At 40.3% G+C, this 23,909-nt stretch overlaps 1 long non-coding RNA gene and 1 pseudogene across 1 annotated transcript in view; one reads left to right on the forward strand and one right to left on the reverse strand.

The window, feature by feature from the left end:
• The window catches only part of LOC147375982 (uncharacterized), a 10,269-nt gene extending 5,125 nt beyond the window's left edge, over positions 1-5,144 (forward strand). Inside the window, exon 2 of the long non-coding RNA XR_015160611.1 lies at positions 3,900-5,144. This is a non-coding gene — a long non-coding RNA (uncharacterized LOC147375982). The remainder of the gene's footprint in view (positions 1-3,899) is intronic.
• A 199-nt stretch (positions 5,145-5,343) lies between these two features.
• LOC147375983 (zinc finger HIT domain-containing protein 3 pseudogene) lies at positions 5,344-5,808 on the reverse strand (annotated as a pseudogene).
• Between the last annotated feature and the right edge of the window lie 18,101 nt (positions 5,809-23,909).

Here is a 23,909-nt window from a genome sequence, read left to right on the forward strand (position 1 = left end):
CATGTAAAAATCCATGCTTTAGGATTAGGCAAACCCTTGGAAAGCATTTTCTGCATCCTGCTGCTTGTGGGAACATTTTCCCTGCAAAAAGTTGTCAGGATGGTTGAAGAAGTGGTAGTTGGTTGGCAAGAGGTCAGGTGAATATGGTGGATGAGGCAAAACTTTGTAGCCCAATTCATCCAACTTTTGAAGCATTGGTTATGCGATGTGTGGTGGGCATTGTCATGGACCCGTTCTGTTGACCAGTGCTGGCTGCAGTTTTCAGTGCATCTCATCAACTGGCTGAGCATGCTTCCCAGGTGTAATGGTTTTGCTGGGATTCAGAAAGCTGTAGTGGGTCAGACCAGAAGCAGACCATCAAACAGTGACCATGACCCTTTTTTTTTGGTACAAGTTTGGCTTTGGAAAGTGCTTTGGAGCTTCTTGGTCCAACCACTAAGCTGATCATCACCAGTTGTCATATAAAATCCACTTTTCATTGCATGTTACAATCTGAGAAATGGTTCATTGTTGTTGCACAGAATAAGAGAAGATGACACTTCAAAATGACAGTTCTTTTTGATTTGCGATCAGCTCATAAGGCACCCACTTACTGAACTTTTTCACTTTTCCAGTCTGCTTCAAATGCCTAATGACCGTAGAATGGTCAGTGTTGAGTTCTTGGGCAACTTCCCATGTAGTTGTAAGAGGATCAGCTTTGATGATTCAGTTGGTCATTGTCAACTTTAGATGGCAGGCCACCACACTCCTCATATTCAAGGCTCCTGTCTGCTTTGCAAAACTTTTTCAACCACCACTGCACTGTATATTAGCAGTTCCTGGGAGAAATGTGTTGTTGACCTTGCAAATTGTGCTGCTTTATGACCCATTTTGAACTTGCATAAGAAAATCGCTTGAATTTGCTTTTTTTGTCTAACATGATTTCCATAGTTTAAAATATATATAAAATACATAGCAAGTAATAATTCATTAGCAAAAAACATATAGCAAGAAATGTGCATTAAAATGATGAATAACATAACCACATTTAAGAATATATTCCAGTATCAAATGGCAGATGTCAACAGTCCAAAACCACAATTACTTTGGCACCAACCTTGTAATTTGTTGCTGCTGTTGTTGTTTAGTCTCTAAGTCATGTCCAACTTCTTCATGAACCCATGGACTGTAGTCTGCCAGGCTCCTCTGTCCATGGAATTCTCCAAGAATACTGGAGTGGGTTATCATTTCCTCCTCTAGGGGATCTTCCTGACCCAGGGATCAAACCTGCATCTCTTGTGTCTCCTGCATGGGCAGGCAGATTCTTTACCACTAGCACCACCTGGGAAGCCCAGTCCCTGTCATGTCTCCATTTAATTAGCCAGTCTGGCCCCTGCAGAAACTAACTGGATGGATCCTGAAGAATGACTGTAGACTATTGCAGGCTTTAGCAAGTAACAGCTCTAATCACACCTGCTGTGCTGGGCATACTATTGTTGCTAGAGTTCTTGCCTGGAGAATCCCAGGGACGGGGGAGCCTGGTGGGCTGCCATCTATGGGGTCGCACAGAGTCGGACGTGACTGAAGCAACTTAGCAAGAGCAGATTAATAAGGCATCAAGGTATGGTGTATGGCCGGTGATTTGTTGAATGAATTATTTTCCATTCTAATTAGAGAAGATATCAGAAAAGGTTCACATACATGTGGGATAAATAATATTTACGTACAGTTTTGCCTCAAGGATAAGTTAATTCTATCCTCTGTCATAGTCAAAAGACATCTGGACCACCTGGACAATTCATAGAATATCACATTGACCCATTACGTAGATGATATTATGCTGGGCAGACAAGTGCAAGCAAGAGGTGGCTAGTATGCTGGAGGCATTGGTAAGACCCATGCTCCAGAAAGTAGAAAAATGCTGCAAAGATTCAAGGATTTGTCACTTCAGTGAAGTTTTTAAGGGTCCATCCTTACACGTAAAAAAGTTGCATCTTGCATCCCCTGCCACAAAGAATGCACGGGGCTTGGTATCTCTGTTCATCTTCTGGGGCATATTCCGTATCTAGGAATACTTCTCCAGCTTATATACTAGGTAACAGAAGATTTCCAGCTTTGAGACCCAGAACAGAAGGGCTCTTCAGATGGTCCGGTCTCCTATACAAGTATCTCTGTTACTATTCCAGTAGACTCTTGTATTAGAGGGGTCAAGAGTGGGAAAAGATGCAGTTTGGAGCTTGTGGTGGTTAATTTTGTTTCAACTTGACTGGGCCATTGAGTACCCAAATAATTTGGTCAAACATCTGGGTGTGTCTGGGGTGGGGTAGGGGTTTGTTTCTGGATGAGATTAACATAGGATTGGTAGAATGAGTAAAGCAGATTGCCCTGTCTAATGTGGGTGGGCCACAGCCTATCAATTTAAGACCTGAATAGAACCCCAAAAAACTGAGTAAAAGGGAATTACAACTGCCTGACTGTATAGCTAGGACACTGGTCTTTTCTAGCCTTCAGACTTGGACAGAAACCTTGTCTCTTCTTGGATCTTGAGCTTGCCAACTTTCAGACTGGAACTTACACCATAGGTGTTCTGGTTCTCAAGCCTTTGAACTCAGACTGGACATGCACGTTGGCTCTCTTAGGTCATCAGCTTGCTGATTGCAAATCTTGGGACTTCTCAGCCTCTGTAATCACGTGAGCCAGTTCCTTATAATAAATTTACATCTCTATCTAACTCCTGTTTCTCTGGAGGAGCCTGACTAATACAGATATGAGCAGTGGAGTACAGCTGTAATAAGTAACTAAAATGCAGAAGCAGTTTTGGAACTGGATAAGGGGTAAAGGCTGGAATGATTTTAAGTTACATGCTAGAAATATGGACATTAAGGGAAAATCTAGTGAGATCTCAGATGGAAATGAGGAACATGTTACTGGAACCTGAAGGAAAGGTGATTCCTGTTATAAAATGGTAAAGAACTTGGCTGAATTGTGTCCTAGTGTTTTGTGGAAGGTAGAATTTGAGTGATAAAATTGAATATTCAGCTGAGGAGATTTCTAAGCCAAGTACTGAAGGAAGGGCTTGGTCTCACCGTATTACTTAGAGTAAAACATGAAAGGAGAGAGGTTAATTAAAAAGCAAAGAGAAACTAGAACTTGATTACTTAGAAGACTCTCAGCCTACCCATGTTGCAAAAAATGAGAAAACGTGTTTGAATGAAAAACCCAACAGCGTTACTAGATTATTACTTGAAAAGGAGTATATGGGATTACATGAGCAGAAACACTGCCAACTTGAACTGAAGAGGACAGAGATGGGAAAAAATAAAGGACGGCTGTTGGATTTATTGAATTGGACAGGACAGAATAAGAGATGGTCGTCAGGGCCACTGCCTCAGTTTTGACAGGCAGGTGGCTTCTGCCAGAAGCCTTAGGAGTGGGACTAGACAGCAAAGCCTTGGGAGTGATGCTGCCACCCCGTAGGACCTGGACAGCAGAGCACTGAGCCAGAGAATTACTCTCAAACCTTAAGATCTAATGGAATTTTTCTCACTAAATTCTGAACTTTCTTAGGACCCATCACTCCTTCCTTCTTTCCTGTTTCTTTTAGAATGGGAATGCCTATCCTATATGCCTGCCCCCTCCCCCCACATTGTATTTTGGAAGCACGTAACTTGTCCGATTTTACAGATTCACAGCTGGAGAGGAGCTTTGCCGCAGGATGAATCATACCTTGAGTCTCACTATATCTGATTTAGATAATATTTAGAGGAGGCTTTTCGGTTGATGCTAGAATGAGTTAAGACTTTGGGGGCTGTTGGGATGGAGTGAATGTGTTTTGCATGCAAGAATGACATGAATTTTAGGGGGCCAGGGGTGGAATATTATGGACTGAATTTGTCCCCATCCCCATTCATATGTTGAAGCCTTAACTCCCAACGTGATGGTGAAGAAGAGACACCAGATAGCTCTCCCTGGCTGCCCCCACCCCCCATGAGGGCAGAGTGAGAATGAGAAGGTGACTGTCTCCAAAGCAGGAAGAGGGATCACATCAGAACCTGAACATGCTGGCACCATGATCTCAGACTTCCAGCCTCCAAAACTGTCAAAAAACAAATTTCTGCTGTTTAAACCACCCAGTCTGTGGTATTCCATTATAACAGCCCAAACTGAATTAAGACAGAACTTAGGTAAGCTCAGTGGAAAAATCAAAGTGTAGTCCCTGGGACTTGAGTGGGGCCATTCTATCTGTAGCAGAAAATTACCTAAGTTTTAAGAAACAACTCCTAGTGTGATACTGCACCTTGGTAGAAACCAAACACTTAACCATGGGACTCCAAGTGACCCTGTGCCCAGAACTGCCCGTTATGGTCTGCGTTCTTTTGGTGTTCAGATGGACCCAGTAGCATTTATTATAAGATGGAAATAGTACATCTGAAATGGAGCTCAAGCACAATTGAGATACTTGTAAGCTGCAGGACCAAGTAATCCAGACTCCCATGTCACCCACCATAGCTGCACCAACAGCTGACCAGCTGAAGGAGGAGGAATAAAGGCTGAGTTTGGTTTAATGGATGAGTCAGCTTAGTATGTGGGTATAAACCAAAATTAGATAGTGGCTCCTTTGTAGCCACATACTTGATAGGCTTTGAAAAATAGAGAAGAGGAAAAATCTTCCTAATGGGTAGAGTTAAAGCATTGTCCCTGGTCATTTGGTTTGTATATTAGGAGAAGCAGACTGAGGTAAATATATAGAGATGCTTGGGCATATGTCAATGGCCTGGCTCGCTGGTAGGGGGCTGGGAAGTAAAAGGCCTGAAAGATCAAAGACAAGAAGGTCTAGGGTAGAGTCTTGTGGGTGGATATACAGGAGTGGGCATGAATTGTGAAGATTTTTGTAACACATTTTGCACTTGCCAGGGAAAAGGTACTAAACAATGAAGTAGAATAACTCATCCAATTGTCATTACCAATCTTAATCATTGGCTACCTTGGAACCAGTCTGATGGGAACTATTGTGGGTTATATTGTATCCTCCCCCCCATTTTTTTTTTTGAACCATCACACCATAATTTTATTTAGAAACACTGAGCAAGTTTTTACTCAAATGGGTGTGGAAACTCAGTGAATATTTGTCTTAATTATACCAAAAATAAAACACTTAAAAACAACCATTTGAACGTCAAGTTCTTTCTCCATACGGGTCTGCCACCGTGAGTACCTCCACCTGCCTGTGCCCCAGCCTGCAGTGCTGGAGAGGGGGCTGGGGCGGCCCACCTGATGTCCGCCGCTGAGTCCTGGAAGCACCGCCCTGGGCAGGGCCCACACATGATGGCCTCCCAGGAGGAGCAGACAGCACAGTCATCCACCTTAAGGATCCTTGTTCTAAGATGGCTCCACGATACTCAAGCAGCAGTCCTCAAACTCCACAAACAAGGGTTCCTGCATGCAGGCCTGCATAAGCTTGGCCTTGTCGTCCGCCTGATTGAGGTCAACCATCAACTGTCTGAGGTGCGGCTTGAGCAGTAAGCTCCTCAGCGCTGCAGACTCCCCTAAACTCTTTAAATTCTGCAAAGACACTCTATCCTCTTCCTCATCACTATTGAGAAAATCAGCTACAGAGTCATCATCATCATCTTCATTTTCCACACTTTTTAGTTTTTGCAGTAAGAGCTGATCTTATTTTTTTCTCAACAAGATCAGTTGCAGGCTTGCACTGCTCTTTGTGCTTCCAGAAGCAGGGCAAGGAGCAGTAGGGCACAAAGCAGGCGGGGCAGCCATATTTGGGCTTCTCCAAATAACGCAGACGGTGGTACCACAGCTGAGCGACGCCATGGTTTCTTCTGGGACACGCTCCAAGCCTGCCTCCTCCCTCCAATTTATACGTTAAAGTTCTAATCCGCCATACCTCAAAATGTGACATCTGGAAATAGGGTTCTTACAGATGTAATTAGTTAAAATGACATCATAACTGCAGTAGGATGGGCCCTAATTCAATGTGACTAGTATCCTTATAAGGAGAAGGCAATGGCACCCCACTCCAGTACTCTTGCCTGGAAAATCCCATGGATGGAGGAGCCTGGTGGGCTGCAGTCCATGGGGTCGCTAAGAGTCGGACACGACTGAGCGACTTCATTTTCACTTTTCACCTTCATGCATTGGAGAAGGAAATGGCAACCCACTTCAGTGTTCTTGCCTGGAGAATCCCAGGGACGGGGGAGCCTTGTGGGCTGCCATCTATGGGGTTGCACAGAGTCGGACACGACTGAAGTGACTTAGCAGCAGCAGCAGCAGTATCCTTATAAGCAGAAAGCCATATGAAGACAGACACACAGAGGAAATGCCACGTGAAGATAAAAACAGAGATGAGGGTGATGCAGTAGAAACCAAGGAATGCCAAAGATTGCCAGCAAACCACTAGAAGCTAGAGAAGAGAACATGGAACAGGTTTTCCCTCACAACCCTTAGAAGGACTCAAGCCTTCTGACACCTTGATCTCAGACTTCTAGCCTCCAGAATGTGAGACAATATATTTCTATTGTTTAGGACTTCCCTGGTGTTACAGTGGGTAAGAATCCACATGTCAACCCCTGATCCAGGAAGATTCCACGTGCCCTGGAGCAACTAAGCGCGTGCACCACAACTGCTGAAGACCCAGTGCAGCCAAAAATAAATGAATAAATAATTTTAAAAATTGTTTAAAAATACATTTCTGTTGTTTAAATCACTTTGGTAACACAGCCCTAAGAAGCTAATGCAGGCACACAAATGGTGTGCCCACGTAGAGACAGAAGCTAGCTCCTGAAGTGGGTTGCCATTTCCTTCTCCAGGGGATCTTCCCGACCCAGGTATTGAACCTGGGTCACCCACATTGCAGGCAGACTCTTTACCAAGTGAGCCACCATGGAAGACAGAAGCTAGCTGTGGGCCCATGAAGCTTGGACTTCCAAGTTTTTAAGGCCAGTCTAGCTGTTGATGCCTAAATGGCCAACATATCAGCAATAGAGACCAATGCTGAGCCCCTAGTTTGAATCTGTTACTCAGGGAGACAGTTGGCTACTTGGTGACAAGTTGACTACATTCGGTTCCTTCCATTCTGGAGGGGCCAGTAGTTCATTTTCATGATAACTGTATTGGGGTTTGTGGAATGTCCAATCCACAGGCACAGAATCCTGCATAACGTAGCATCCAAACAGGGCAACTGTTTCATGGTTAAAAAAAAAAAAAAAAAGTGCGAGAGTGGACCTATGACCTCATCAGTACCACACCAATCAGAACAAACTGACCTGATAAAGAGTCAGAATGACATTTCTAAAGGTTCAAGTGAAATGCCAGTGGCAACTCTGAAAAACTAAGATGCTATCATCCAGGATATGTTATACACATTAAATCCTGGCCTTTATGAACCTGGTAGGAAAAATACATGGGTCCACTAACCAAAGAGTGGATGCAGAAATAGCTATGCTTACCTTTACTACCAGTGCCCCACTAGAGGATTTTTTTGTTTCCAATACCTACAAATCTGGAATATGTAGGGTTGGAGGTACTGGTCCCCAAAGGGATTACACTCCTGTCAAGGGTCATAACAAAGGTTCTGTTGAACTATGAGCTATGATTGCACCAGGGCACTTTGAATTCATTATTCAAGGGACCAGTAGATGAAAAGAGAAGTCACCATCATGACAGGGAAAACTGACCCTGATCAGTAGAAGGTATCACTGCTTTTTACAGATTCCATGTGATCCGCTTGGGCATATCCTGATGCTCCCTTGCCTCACTGTAACTGTGAACACATGCAGCAACTCTGGCCTCAGAAGGATGTGGTTTCTAGGAGCTTAGTCTCCACAGAAATAGAAGTTTGAACCACACCACCACATAAGCCACCAAGACCTGCTAAGTTGGTAACTGAAGGTGAGAAGAATTTAGAGTAGGTAGTGGAAAAGGGAGAGAATGAGTTATCAATCGTGGCCTCCAGACCAGTTTCTGTAGTTCATTCCACTAACCCTCTTCCAAGTTTCTCTTCAGAAAGAGAGGTCCATGGAAGAGCTTTCCCCCAAACCAGCAAGAAGTAGATCTGTGGGGAAAGGAGTGGATTGTGGTGTTTCTGAAAATGGGCCACTGGATTTCCTGCTGTGGTACACAGTTAATTGATGACCTCAGATATTGATGTAGATCTGCCAGTGTGTTCACAACTGAGGCCACACTTCCCACAACCTACTCCTAGCTAATGACTGAGCATGGTGGAGTAATAATGCAAGCCCACTCCTTCCAGACTTGAGACTTCTCCAGTGGGCCACTTTAGCTAGAGAACTACTGACAGAATTCAGAGCGTGGATGGAAATTTAGAAAAAGGCAATTTATGCAAAGACGGTTTAAAAAGGAAATAAAGATAAAATCAGAAATAGCAAAAAAACGAGAGAAAATCAACAAGGCAAAACTTACTAATCTTCAAAAAGACTAAAAAAGTTAATCAACTCTAGAAAGACTAATCAAAGAAGAATTTAAGAGAATACATTACCAATATCAACAATAAAAAGGGGGCATTACCACAGATCCTATAGACATTAAAAATGTAAGAGAATACAACTTTATACCAATAAATTTGGCAATTCATATGAAGTGGAAATTTTTATTGAAAAATAAAACTTATAAAACTGAAACAATAATGAAGAGAAAATTCTATATTTTCTATTTTAAGGGAATTGAATTCATAATTCAAAACCTTTCTACAAAAAAATATGCCAGATGGCTTCTCTGGTGAATTCTTTCCAACATGTCTATTTCTTTCAGAAAGGCATAAAAGGCATATTCACACTTTCTTATGCTTATATATCACACACTCTATTTGTGGATTAACTTCCCCCTGCTCCATGCCTCATTCATTTAGCACCTTCTATGCATTATGTTAAGAGTTGTAGATAAGAAGATGAATAAAGTTTTTGGCAGAGGGAGCTTTCAGGTTGGTGGAAGAAGCAGACATATAATGTAAATGCAGTGAAATAAGTGCTAATGAAGATTTTTATAAAGTACTATGAAAGATGGGTATGAATCCAGGGAAGGAAATGCTTTACAGGCATGAGAAGTGAAACAATATGCCATGTGCTGTGAGCATAAAAATAGCTGAAAAATAGAGGATATGCTTTCTCAATCTTCCTTACTGGATCTACTCCCCTTATTTCCTCTAATTTTTGATACCTGTGGCTATTCCCTGGCTTCTGGTTTTCATTCATCCCAATTTCTGTCAGTCTCACATTTGCCCCTTTCATATATAGTTTAATCATTCCAAAATCTGTATCTCTAGCCTTTACCTCTCTCTTGAGCTCCAGGCCTATATATTCAAATATCCAGAGAACTCACCTGCTCGAGAACTTTACTTCTTCACCTATGTTCCTCTTTCTTCTGCATCACCAGTCTTTCCTCCCTTCTTGAAGAAACCCTCCTCAGACGGCATATGTCTCTTCAGGTACTGCACTACTTTTCTGCTCCTCTTGATGTAGAGAATCCTCTCACTTTCTTTTTATCTACTGTATATTAACCTTTTATGATACTTAAAACCTTTTATCTCTGTTACTTCTCTGAGACTTCTCTTATCAAGGTCACCAATAACCTTCATGTTGCCAAATCCAATTCTCAAACTACTTGACCTAATAGCAGCATTTAAGCAGTTGATTATTTCCTCTTTCTTGAAAGACTACCTTTACCTGGCTTCTATCCTTTACTGATTTTCTTCTCACCTGACTGGACACTCCTTCTCAGTCTCTTTGTTAGATCTTCCTTCTTTTCTCAACCTTTAAGCCTTAGAGTATTCTATTGTTCCATCCTTGGACTTCTTCTCAGCTTTTGCTTATACTCATTTTAACCAATTCTATCATCTTAAATATCATTTATATGCCAATGTATCCAAAACTATATATCTTAATCATATCTCCAACAGCTACTGTACTTGGAAGTCTAATAGTATTCCAAACTAAACATGTCTAAAAATCAAATTCTTGACTTCCTGTCTATCAGTCTTTTCCATCTCAGTAAATGGCTCAGTGATTCAGCCTGTTTTTCATGCCAGAAACACTGGGGTCGTTGTTGACTCCTTTCTTTTTCTGCTACCCTCATTTAATCCATCAACACATTGCATCAGCTCTGCCATCAAAATACAAACCAAACTGATTAGTTATCACCAACTTGATCACTATTTTTCTAGTCCAAACTGCCATCATCTCTCACCCAGATCCCTTCCTTCTAACTGGCTACCCAGCTTCCACTTGTCCCACTGTAGTCTTCTGGGTGTGATTTTTTTTACAGTATAAGTTAGGATATGCCACTCCCTATTTCAAAACCCTCCAGTGATTCCCATCACCCTTAAAACCCAAGGTTTTTCCCATGATCTATGTGCTTCTTGCTATATTCTGACCTTATCTTCTTCATTCTCCCCTTCCTTTTTTTTTGTACTTCAATCACACTAGTTTCACTGTTTTTCCTCAGACATATGACAAGAACATTCTCATCTCTGGACCTTTGTACTTGCTGTTCACTCTACCTAAAATACTCTTTCCCCAGATATTCACATGGCTCATTTCTCTGTTCAGGTGTCATCCCCTCACAGGGACCACTTCATCTAAAATAACTCTCTCCTTCATTTGCTGGGATTTTACTTTGCTCTATTTTCTTCATAGCTTGTAGCATGACAGGGATTGTGTCATGTATGTGTTTGTTTATTGGACGTATTATCTGCCCTCTACAGTAGAATGCAAACTCCATAAAGGCAAGAATTCATGTTTTGCTCAGTCCTCAAGTCCTATCAAATTCTCCCCCTTAAAAATATCTTCTGCCCATCTCCTTTTCCATTTTCACTACCTTTGCCTTAATTCAGTTGCCATCCCCACTTGCCAAGACTATCATAGCATTCTCCTACTTGACTTCCTGCCTTCACCTTCTTCTATTGAGGCCCTTCTCTCTCATCATTACCAGTTTGATAGCACTTCAGTTGATATGTATTCATATTTCTCCTACATAGAATCCTTTATAGAGGGCAACTTCTTTGCATATTGGATAAAACCATCAACACAACATCCAAGTCATCTCCCACAACCCCCTTGCCTTTACTCTCCAACAACGCCAAACTGCTTATATCACCTCGAGTCCTTGCCTCTGTCCTTGGGGACGTATGGTTCTTCTACTTAAATTTCCTGACTTTTAGAGATAGATGAATATTTCTTCCTTTGGCCATACTTCTGTTGCATTTATATACTGCAGTGGAATTTTTGTTTATTTATTTATTTTGCTTACATGTAGGTCTCTTATTGGACTTCCCTGGTAGCTCAGCTGGTAAAGAATCCACCTGCAATGCAGAAGACTCTGGTTCAATTCCTGGGTCAGGAAGATCCCCTGAGGAAGGGATAGGCTATGCACTCCAGTATTCTTGGGCTTCCCTGGTGGCTCAGATGGTAAAGAATCAGCCTGCAATGCAGGGGACCTGGGTTTGATCCCTGATTTGGGATGATCCCCTGGAAGAGGGGATGGCAACCCATTCCAGTATTCTTGCCTGGAGAATCCTCATGGACAGAGGAGCCTGGCAGGCTACAGTCCATGGAGTCACAAAGAGTTGAACACGACTGAGCAACTAAGCACAGCACAGCACAAGTCTCTTATTAAACCATGAGCTCTTAAGGAAAGAGAGTTGTATTTTATTTAGTTGTGTCTTCTGTCACATTCTAAGGGGTAGATGGAGATAGGAGAAGGGTGTCTAGAATGTTCAAAGTAGATGGGACTGTATGTATAAACTCTCTGAGGCATGAGGGAGCTTGGTATCTTCAGAAAAGAGCAAGGCCTGTGTGACAGGCCCAGTGAACAAAGGGGAGAGTGGCAGGAAGCAAGCCAGAAAGACTGAGGGAACCAGATCATGCAAGGCCCTTGTTGAACATGCAAAAGATCTTGAACAACATCCTCCGAGAAAACAGAAAGCCTCTAAAATATTTTTAAGGAGGAGAATAAAGATAAAATGTGTACATAAAAAAACCCAACAACTTACATACATGTTCTCTATGTATAGAATGGGTTGAAAGAATACAAGAACAAATAGAGGCCTGATGGACACTCCTGCAATCATCCAGGCTAAAAGGGATGATACATTGGCTTGGGTTGACAGCACTGGGGATGTTGAGGAGTAAACAGATTCAGGATATATCTCGGAGGTAAAATGAATAGGACTTGATAGAATAAATGAAGGGATGAGAAAGGTAGATTGCACACTTGAATGGCTGATGGTATCATTTGCTGAAATGTAGCAGATTTGCCAAAGGAAGTTCAAAGAAGCAATATATAAGTTTTGAGAAGTTGAGTTTGAGATGCCTGAGTGTGAGTCATGTAAGGAATATGCTAAACAGGCAACTGAATATGGAGGTATGAATTTCAGAAGAGAAGCCTGAACTGGAAGAGTAACTAGGAGTCATGAGTACACAGACTGTGTCTAAAGCCATAAGAATTAATAAGAGTGTCTAAGGAGACATGGCAGCATGACAACAGTAGAGGATTGTGGATGACATGGAGTTAAGAAGAAATTCATTGGATTGGAGATAAGAGAGGCCACATGGACTTTATAATTGCCCAGGAAAGGAACAGGAAAGCCATGAGTCAGGTGAGGAAAATGGCCAAGCATCTGGCAGATCATTGCATTCAGAAGGGATAAAAGATGAATGGATGGATGACATGGACCTCAAAAAGACAGATTTGACAAGAAGATGAGAGAATAGTGAGAAACATCCTAAATTTCCCATTAATTATATTCTCTGTTTCAGGTAACAAGGATCTTCAAGATTGTCTTTGGACTTTGCAGGTTAACTAGGGATGAAGAACTCCCACCTGTACTATTCCAGACTAAGCTTATCTCCTGGGGCTTCATCAAGGCAGAGAAACTGCTAGAATAAGGAGGCCCAACCAGTGAGAAACTGACATGGAATAAGAATGGGAACCAAGAAGCTGTACTAAGGGTTCGGGTGAGAAGTGGTGAGGGATTGAATTCATGCAGAGGCAGGGGGGACAGCAAGGAGGGGGAACCTGAGCAAACATCTCTAATACAGCTGAAGATTGAGTCCAATCATGTGGCTAATGACCCAATGCATCAGGCCTCCCTAATGAAATCCCAATAATGTTTCTGGATGCTGAGGCTCAGAGGAATTCCTGGTTGGTAAATACAGGTGTGCTGGGAAGGTGACACGTCTTGGCTCCCCAGGCAGAAGATATGGAAGCTTCGTGTTCATAACCCTCCCAGGTTTCACCCTGCCCTTCATTTGGCTGGCCCTGGTTGTATCCTTTAAATAAAACTAAATTGTTAAGTGCAGTGCATTCCTGCACTTAATTCTTCAAGAGATGGGAATTCTTCAAGAGATGGGAATTCTTCAAGAGATGGGAATACCAGACCACCTGACCTGCCCCCTTAGAAATCTGTATGCAGGTCAAGAAGCAACAGTTAGAACTGGACATGGAACAACAGATGGTTCCAAATCAGAAAAGGAGTACGTCAAGGCTGTATATTGTCACCTTGCTTATTTAACTTTTATGCAGAGTACATCGTGAGAAACACTGGGCTGGAGGAAGCACAAGCTGGAATCAAGATTGCCAGGAGAAATATCAATAACCTCAGATATGCAGATGACACCACCCTTAAGGCAGAAAACGAAGAGGAACTAAAGAGCCTCTTGATGAAAGTGAAAAAAGAGAGTAAAAAAGCTGGCTTAAAACTCACCATTCAAAAACCAAAGATCATGGCATCCGGTCCCATCACTTCATGGCAAATAGATAGGGAAACAATGAAAACAGTGAGAGACTATATTTCGGGAATCCAAAATCACTGCAGATGGTGATTGCAACCATGAAATTAAAAGATGCTTGCTCCTTGAAAGAAAAGCTATGACCAACCTAGACAGCATATTCAAAAGCAGAAACATTACTTTGCCAACAAAGGTCTGTCTAGTCAAAGCTATGGTTTTTCCAGTAATCATGTATGGATGTGACAGTTGAACTATAAAGAAAGCTGAGCACTGAAGAATTGATGCTTTTGAACTGTGGTGTTGGAGAAGACTCTTGAGGGTCCCTTGGACAGCAAGGAGATCCAACCCGTCTATCCTAAAGGAAATCAGTCCTGAATATTCATTGGAAGGACTGATGAAACTCCAATACTTTGGCCACCTGATGGAAAGAACTGACTCATTTGAAAAGACCCTGATGTTGGGAAAGATTGAAGGTGGGAGGAGAAGGGGACAATAGAGTATGAGATGGTTGGATGGCATCACTGACTCAATGGACATGAGTTTGAGTAAACTCCAGGAGCTGGTGAAGGACAGGGAAGCCTGGCATGCTGCAGTCTATGGGATCGCAAAGAGTCAGGCACAACTGAATTGACTAAACTGTGCATTCCTGAGTCATTAAGTTCTGTGAGTTATTCTTGTGACTTACTGAACCTGAGGGGATCATAGGAATCCCTGAATTTTTGCCAGTTGGTCAGAAGTGTGGGTGACTTGGGGACCCTCAGAGTGTGGCTGGCATCTGATGTAAGGGCAGTCTTGCTGAGAACTGTGCCCTTAAATTTGTGTAGTCTTGCACCAACTGCAGGTGGTTAGCATCAGAATTGTATTCAGCTGGGGTTTGTGTTAGAACAACAAGTAACAAACAGAATCCTACTCAAACTGACTTTGAAAAGTAAAGGGAATTTATTAGTGCACATTACCAAAATGTCCACAAGTATATGGCTTCAGGTGTGGCTTGATCCAACAACTCAAAAAATGTGACCAGGACCTGGTTTTTCTCTTCCAGTTTTTCTTGAGACTGGCTTCATCCTCAGCAAGCTCTCCCTTCCTGGTTCAGGATAGCTGCCTGAATCTAGGTGTATATGGATTTGTATGCAATTAAGAGAGAGATTCTGATTCATTCAAATAGATGTTTAAGAATTGAGTGTAATTGGCCTAAACTGGGTCATATTCCCATCCTTGAATGAATTATTATGACCAGAAACATTGCCATAGGTCAATCAGAACCTACTTCTAAAACCAGAGGTATCATTTATATTACTTAAACCATGTGGCCATAAATGGTGTGCCTTAAGCAAAATCTGGGTACCACTGTTGGAAAAATGAGGAAATGAATATGGTGGAAGCAATCACAGGATAGTGTTCAATTGATATTTATTTAATTGACTCCTCATTTTGAGAATTAGCTGCATTCTGCAAAGGAGTCCCAGATTCCTTTAGCTCTTAAATTCTACACTTAATGGTTATTGTCTGTACTCCAGGTGGCTTAAATATTCTGTGAGGTTCTCTTTGCAACCTAATGATTTGCCGGTGCAATCCTGGAAGAGAGAAATACCCCTTGTTAGATTATGGTACAACTCATCTTCTAGAGATAATTTATGTGACAACTCAATTATTCAGAGAATAAAACCCTAAGAGGTGCCCACACTTAAAGAGCTTACCGAAGAAGATGATTCTGCAGAAGAATATCTCTATGCCCTCAGCTCTGAAAAACCACCTGGAGCTACCAAAATAGAGGGCACGAAGTTTATATACCTGCGTTCATGGACTTCATTTATGGGAAATGTTCGATTCTCACTGAGAGCCAACTGGCCTTGATTCTAGGTGCAGTTCTAACAGATTTGTTATGTGATATAGCGATCACCTTTTGCTTTTGCTTCTTCACTATCTATTATTATTTTCTTAGACAAGTTTATTGAGCCGAGAAGGGCTTCCCAGGTGGCTCAGTGGTAAAGAATCACCTGCCAATGCTGGAAACGTGGGTTCTATCTCTGGGGTCCGGAAGATCCCCTGGAGAAGGAAATGACAACCCACTCCAGTATTCTTGCCTGGGAAATCCCATTGACAGAGGAGACTGGTGGGCTACAGTCTATGGGGTCTCAAAGAATCAGACACAACTCAGCAACTAAACAACAACAACGTGAATTAGCAGCAGTTTCACTAATTTTCAAAAAATTGTTATGAATTCTGAACACGTGATGAAATAAAATCCAATATTTTGGTACTTGGTGTGGACTTTTCACTTTCATGCATTGGAGAAGGAAATGGCAACCCACTCCAGTGTTCTTGCCTGGAGAATCCCAGGGACGGGGGTGCCTGGTGGGCTGCCGTCTATGGGGTCTCACAGAGTCGGACATGACTGAAGTGACTTAGCAGCAGCAGCAGCAGAATTTACAAAGTTTAAAAAATATTAATGTAACTGCTGCTGCTGCTGCTGCTAAGTCACTTCAGTCATGTCCGACTCTGTGAGACCCCATAGACGGCAGCCCACCAGGCACCCCCGTCCCTGGGATTCTCCAGGCAAGAACACTGGAGTGGGTTGCCATTTCCTTCTCCAGTGCATGAAAGTGAAAAGTGAAAGTGAAGTTGCTCAGTTGTGTCCGACTCCTAGCGACCCCATGGACTGCAGCCTACCAGGCTCCTCTGTCCATGGGATTTTCCAGGCAACAGTACTGGAGTGGGGTGCCATTGCCTTCTCCGATTAATGTAACTAAGTATTATTTAATATATTTTTTAAATGACAAAATACCCTTCTAGCCACTACTGGCTCTGCTGCTTTTTGCAGCTTTACTGCTCTTCCATCTATACCCCCCCACACATCCACACACATAACATCATCTCTGTTGTAGCTGGTCTGGAAGAGCTTCTAAACTTTCCTGCCCAATTTAGCAACCCACAGAGTTTTCAGGGCTACTTCCTCTGATTGAAAATGATTTCTCTCCTGTGAGCTCTAGCTAAATCTGACTTTTCTTCATCTCCTGTGGGGAGATTTCCTACTTCAGAGGCTCCTCCTATCTAATCCTCACTCAGTATTTTGGCTGAGAGAGCATAGTGGAGGATGAAGTTAGCAGAGGTAGGGAGTTACTGGAACTGGGTGGTAAGGAGGGGATGGGAGAGTTTATGGTGGTAGTGATGAGGAGGGGGTTGGAGCAGAAGGAAAGAGGGTTTGAAAAGGACCTAAAGAGAGTAAATAAAGTTGTCAACAAATGTCTAGGATAATGGTATTACACCAACAAAAATACTTGAATTTCAGTGCTTAAAAATAGCACAGTGTATGGGAACGCTGAAATATAGAAAATAGTAATGCAGTAGTGACTCCCTCTTCTCTGACCTTCAGAGTAGCCTCTAAATCTTGGTAATTCAATTGCAGAGACATGCCATTCCACCTGGAGATTCAGCTTTCTGAAATATTCTTGGCACAAACCTTGGAAGGCTCTGGTTCTGTTTTAAGAAGGAAAGCCATGTACTTACATAATTTATACACATTGCTGCCAGATTAATATTCCTGAAGCACAGCTCTTATCAGGTAGTCACTAATATTTACTGAATATTTGCTATGTGGCAGGCACCACATATAATATCTCTCTATATTATCTTATTTAGTCTTCATAACAACCCCTCAAAGTAGGTAACATCATTAACCCCATTCTGTAGATAGGAAAATGGAAGCTTAGGAAAAATAAGTCTCTTGGAAAGGAAATATAGCTACTAAATGGCAGAACTAGGTTTGGAACTCAGATCTCTCTCACTTGACTTTGGTCCTTAACCACTATTCTTTATCACCTCTTCTGTTCAGAATCTGAGTGAGCAGTCAGTAAAGTCTAAGGGCTTATCACTTAAGACCCTTACTTTCAACTGCCATTCCAATTTTATTTCCTACTATGCCCCTTCATACATCTGATTTTCAGGGCAAATAAAAGCATTTGCTGAACACCAATATCCCTCAGCAATTCACACTTCCATGCCTTTGTTTATGTAAGAATGTTTTCAATGTGTCACTGGTTCCAGAAAAAAAAATAGAAATATTTAAATCATTGTTTCACACAATAATTGTCATGGTTTTTATTTTTATATATATAAAAATTGATTTTTACATGTATACAAATATATACACACATGTATATTTCTTCCCTTAAAATGAACTGTTCTGAAGAATGTACAAATATTAAGTGGTTTTGAAATGTATTAGGCCTTTATAAATTGTTTAAAAATCCAAATCAAACAGAATTAGGATTCCAAATAGTAGAAGTCATTTTACCAAAAGTCCAACAAGTGTTTAGGGTCTCCCCTAAAGATAATCTAAAATTTAGATAATCCAAGATTGTCTAAAATTACGAAACAAAAAACTATTCAGGACAGAAATTTGGCAGTAATCAGTCTCCTTTTGTAGGGTACCTCTCCTCCCAAAAGACATAATTTTTTAAAAAATGAAATATCTGCTGTGGAATAATTTCATAGATTAAAAAATGCAGAGTTATGTTACATTGAATGGTCAGTTGATTTGGCTACAATACAGCTTCAGCTTTTTAAAAAGCTCTCCAGAAAACATAAAGAGAAAGTAACATTTTCTAACTCATTTTAGGAGGCTACCATTACCTTGATAACAAAACCAAAGAAAGGGAGTCCAAAAAAGAAAACTACAAACCAATACTCCTCATGAACATAGGTGAAGAAAATCCCCAGCTGGGGAATTCCTGGTGGTCCAGTGGTTAGGACTCCACACTTCTGCTGCATAGGGATTGATCCCTGGTCAGGGAACTAGGATTTTGCCTGCCAAGCAAGTAGCACAACCAAATAAAAAAAAAAAAATCTCAACAAAGATTTAAAAATTGAATTCAGTAATATATAATATATGCATATATAATAGACAACATATAAAGAATAACACATCATGATTAAAAAAAGAGCAAGAGAATTCCAGAAAAATTTCTGCTTCTTTGACTATGCTAAAGCCTTTGACTGTGTGCATCACAGCAAACTGTGGAAAATTCTGAAAGAGATGGAATACCAGACCACTTTACCTGCCTCCTGAGAAACCTGTATGCAGGTCAAGAAGCAATAGTTAGAACCAGATATGAAACAATGGACTGCTTCCAAATTGGGAAAGGAGTACATCAAGGCTGTATATTGTCACCTTGCTTATTTAACTTATATGCAGAGTGCATCACGTGAAATGCTGGGCTGGAGGAAGCACAAGCTGGAATCAAGATTGCCAGGAGAAATATCAATAACCTCAGATATGCAGATGACACCACCCTTATGGCAGAAAACGAAGAGGAACTAAAGAGCCTCTTGATGAAAGTGAAAGAGGAGAGTGAAAATGCTGTCTTAAAACTCAACATTCAGAAAACTAAGATCATGGCATCTGGTCCCATCACTTCCTGGCAAATAGATGGGGAAACAATGGAAACAGTGACAGACTTTATTTTCTTGGGCTCCAAAATCACTGCAGATGGTGACTGCAGCCATGAAATTAAAAGACACTTGCTCCTTGGAAGAAAAGCTATGACCAACCTAGATAGCATATTCAAAAGCAGAGACATTACTTTGCCAACAAAGGTCTGTCTAGTCAAAACTATGGTTTTTCCAGTAGTCATGTATGGATGTGACAGTTGGACTATAAAAAAAGCTGAGGACTGAAGAATTGATGCTTTTGAACTGTGGTGTTGGAGAAGACTCTTGAGAGTCACTTGGACTACAAGGAGATCCAATCAGTCCATCCTAAAGGAAATCAGTCCTGAATATTCATTGGAAGGACTGATGCTGAAGCTGAAGCTCCAATACTTTGGCCACCTGATGGGAAGAACTGACTCATTGGAAAAGACCCTGATGCTGGGAAAGACTGAAGGCAGGAGGAGAAGGGGACGACAGAGGATGAGATGGTTGGATGGCATCGCCGACTCAATGGACATGGACATTAAGCAAGCTCCGGGAGTTGGTGATGGATAGGGAAGCCTGGCGTGCTGCAGTCCATGGGGTCGCAAAGATTCAGACACGACTGAGTAACTGAACTAAAACAAAAACATATTACTCAGTGAAAGAAGTCAATCTGTAAAGGCTACATACTTAATGATTCCAACTGTGTGATATTCTGGATAAAACAAAAGTAGGGAGGCAGGAAGATAAGTAGTTGGTTGATATGGGGTGGTGGGAAGGCAGGGATGAACAGGTAAAGCTTGGGATATTTTTAGGGTAGTGAAATTATTCTGCATAACATTATAAGAGTGAATACATGTCATTATGCATTTGTCAAAACCCATAGACTATATAATATACAAAGAGTAAACCCTAATGTAAACTATGGACTTTGGTTGATAATGATGTGTCATTGTTGGCTCATTGATTGTTACAAATAAATGTACCGTACTGATTCGGGTTGTTGATGATTGGAGAGGCTGTGTGCAAGGACGGGGTAGGGAGGTGGGAATTCTGTGCACATTTTGCCAAATTTCACTGTGAACCTAAAACTGCTCTAAAAATAAAATGTATGTATGCATATATATATATATATACACACACACATATATGTACGTGTGTATACATGTATTGTATTAATACTTTATTTAAAAATGATATATATATTTCTATATAATTTTATATAGACATATATTTACATATCCTTTTAAAATTCTAAAAAGTAGGACTTCCCTGGTGGTCCAGTGATTAAGAATCTGCTTTCTAATTCAGGAGACACAGGTTCGATCCCTGGTCTGGGAAGATTCCACATGCCACAGGGCAACTAAGCCTCCATGCTGCAACTACTGAACCCATGCTTTAGAGCCCATGAGCCGCAACAACCAAGCCCACATGCCACTGCTGAAGCCTGCACACCCTACAGCCTGTGCTCTGCAGCAAGAGAAGCCACCACAGTGAGAAGCCCGTGCACCAAAACTAGAGACTAGCCCTGGTTTGTCACAACTAGAGAAAGGCTGTGTGCAGCAACAAAGACCCAGTGTAGCCAAAAAAAATTCTAAAAAATTTATCAGTGTAATCTACCTACTTGTCATAACTGTCCAAAGAAGGAAAAATATATGATCATTATCAATTGATACAGAAAAAACATGTGACAAAATTCAACATCCATCCATGATTAAAAACTCTCAGCAAACTCGAAATAGAAAAAAACTGACACAAGCTGATAAGGGCATTTATAAAAAACATAGAGTTAACATCACACGAAATCATGAAAAGCTGGATACTTTGTCCTATGGTCAGGAACAAGGCAATGATGTCCATTGTCACCAGTCCTATTTAACATCATACTGAAAGTCCTAGCCAGTGCAGTAGGACAAGGAAAATAAATAAAAGGCATACAGTTCATAAAGGAAGAAATAAAACTTTCTCTATTTGCAGATGATATAATTGTTTACATAGACAATCCCAAGGAACCTACAAAGAACTTGTGGAACTAAAACGTGAGTTTAGAAAAGTCACAGGATACATCAACAGAAACAAAATCAATCATGTTTCTATATACTAACAATTGTCAAAAGGAAACTTAAAATTATATTTAAAAAATAAAATAATATAATTTATAATGGGTTCTCTCACAAATTAAATAGTTGAGAATAAATCTACCAAAGCATATACATGATCTGTATGTTGAAAACTGCAAATGCTGATGAAAGAAATTGAAGCCCTAAATAAATGGAGAAGCATGTCATGTTTATAGATTGAAAAATGCAACATAAAATTCATGTCAATTTTGCCTAAATTGATCTAGGCAGGTAAATTTAATGTGATTCTAATAAAAATCCTAGCAGAATTTTTTTAAGATATGGACAAGCTGATCTTAACATTTATTTTGAAAGGCAAAGGAACTAGAATAGCTAAAACAATTTTGAAGAAGACCACTAAAGTTGGAGGAATTGTATCACTCTATTTTAAGATTTACTTTAAAGCTACAGTATCCAACCCAGTGTGGTGTTGGCAAGGGCATAGAGACGCAGATTAGACAGACAGTCCAGAAGTAGACTCGCACAAATATGACCAACTGATTTTTTTTCACAAAAGCGCAGAAGCAATTAAATGGAGAAAGAGTAGTCTTTACAAAAAATGATGTTAGAACGACTGAATATCTACATGCCTAGAAAGGGTGGACAGAGAGGAGAAGGAGGAAGGAAAGAAGGAAGAAAGAAAGAACCTTGATCTAAATTACATACTTTATACAAAAGAAAAAACAAAGCTCAAAAAATCCAAATGGAAAGTATATAACTATAAACATTAAGATAAAACATAGGAGAAAATATATGTGACCTAGGGTTAGGCAAAGAGTTTTCAGATAGGATGCCAAAATCATGATCCATTTTTAAAAAAAGATAAATTAGACTTCACCAAAATGTAAAACTTATGCTCTGGAAAAGACACTGTTAAGGGAATGAAAAGACAAACTACAGACTGGGAGAAAATATTACCAAATCACATATCCAACAAAGGACTTGCATTTAGAATATATAAAGAATTCTCAGAACTTAATTGTAAGAAACAAACAACCCAACTAAAAAATGGGCAAGGAACTTGAACAGACACTTTGCCAAAGATACACAGATGGCAAATAAGCACATAAATCATATTCAACATCATTAACTATTGGGGAAATGCAAATTAAAACAGCAATAAGGTACCACTGACTAAGAAAAAAACAATGGCTAAGAAAAAAACCTCTAACAATACCAAGTTCTGGAGAAGATGCAGAGCATCTGGAATACATTGTTGGTGAGAAAGCAAAATGGTAAGCCCACTCTAGAAAACAGTTTGGTAGTTTTATATAAAGTTAGATAAATAATCTAGAAATCCCATTCCTGGGTATTTACCCTAGAAATAAAGACTTATGTTCATTCAAAAACCTGCACAAAAATGTTTTTTAGCAGCTCTACTCATAATATTAAAAAATAAAGTGGAAATAACCCAAATGTATTTTGGCAGGTGAATAAACAGTGATGGGATGGAACTCAGGAACAAACAAGGAGCAAACTATTGATAAATACAGCAATAATATGGATAAATCTCAAAAACATTATGCAGCGTGAAAGAAGCCAAACACAAAAGAATACATACTGTATAATTCCACCAATCTGAAATTCTAGAAAAAGCAAAGCAAATTTATAATGACAAAGCAGATCAGTGGTTGACTGGGGATTGACAGCAAAATGCAGGAAGAAACACTTGGGAATGATGGAAGCTTTTGTTATCTTGATCATGGTGGTGGTTACATGGATATAAACATTTATCAAAACTCAGAGTTGCAGTGTTCATATTTCCTGACCCAGCTAGCTCACTTTTAGGTATAGAGTCATGTTTCTCAAACTGCTGGTAGAGATCCATCATTATAAGTGAATCATTAAATTAATTTAGTGTGTCTACTCAGAGGGACCCTAAAACTAATGAAGCTTCAGCTTCAGGACCTCTCACTTGCAAAGCTTCTTCCAATATCTGACTGATATATTTTTATTCATAATTTTCTATTCTTTTTCTAAAGAGAGTGGTCAAATTGTATAAACTTTAGTCCCCACAAAACCTGGATCTGCTTCTGGATCATCAGACTTTTTTAAAAAATGAAATGGAATAGAAAATATGAAAGCTTTTTGTGAAACTTTTGTTTCCATTTACATTATGGATCATGACATTAAAATGTATTTCTTACCAGCATTTGTATTAAAAAAGAGAAGTTTGGAAATGTCTTGCTGTGAAGCAACCTAGGCACAGATGCAGAAGGACATATGTACACATGTGATGCAGGACTGTTTGTGAGAATAGATGTTTGAAAATAACCTCAATGTCCATCAATATGAGAATAAGTGAATACATATGGTATATGTATGTAGTGGAATTCCTTATAGCTAAAAGGAATGAACTAAATGTACGTGCATCAGGCTAGATGATGCTTACAACCTTATGTTTACAAAAAAAAAAAAAGCAGAGGAAGGATACCTAACGTATGATATTGTTTACATAAGTTTAAAACAATCCGAAAAACAATACAATGATGAATGTGTGTTATTTCTAGATACAGTCATACAGTCATGTATATAGTTATATATATATAGAGAGAGAAAAAGCACTAAAATGTACATGAGGCTAACTAAAAACAAATGCAGGATGGGATAGTTGTTACTTACAGCAAGGAAAAAGGGAGAG

Source organism: Bos grunniens, chromosome 3 (genome assembly GCF_055505025.1).
Source record: "Bos grunniens cultivar Pamir isolate PY7600 chromosome 3, Bosgru_T2T1.0, whole genome shotgun sequence".
NCBI lineage: Eukaryota > Metazoa > Chordata > Mammalia > Artiodactyla > Bovidae > Bos > Bos grunniens.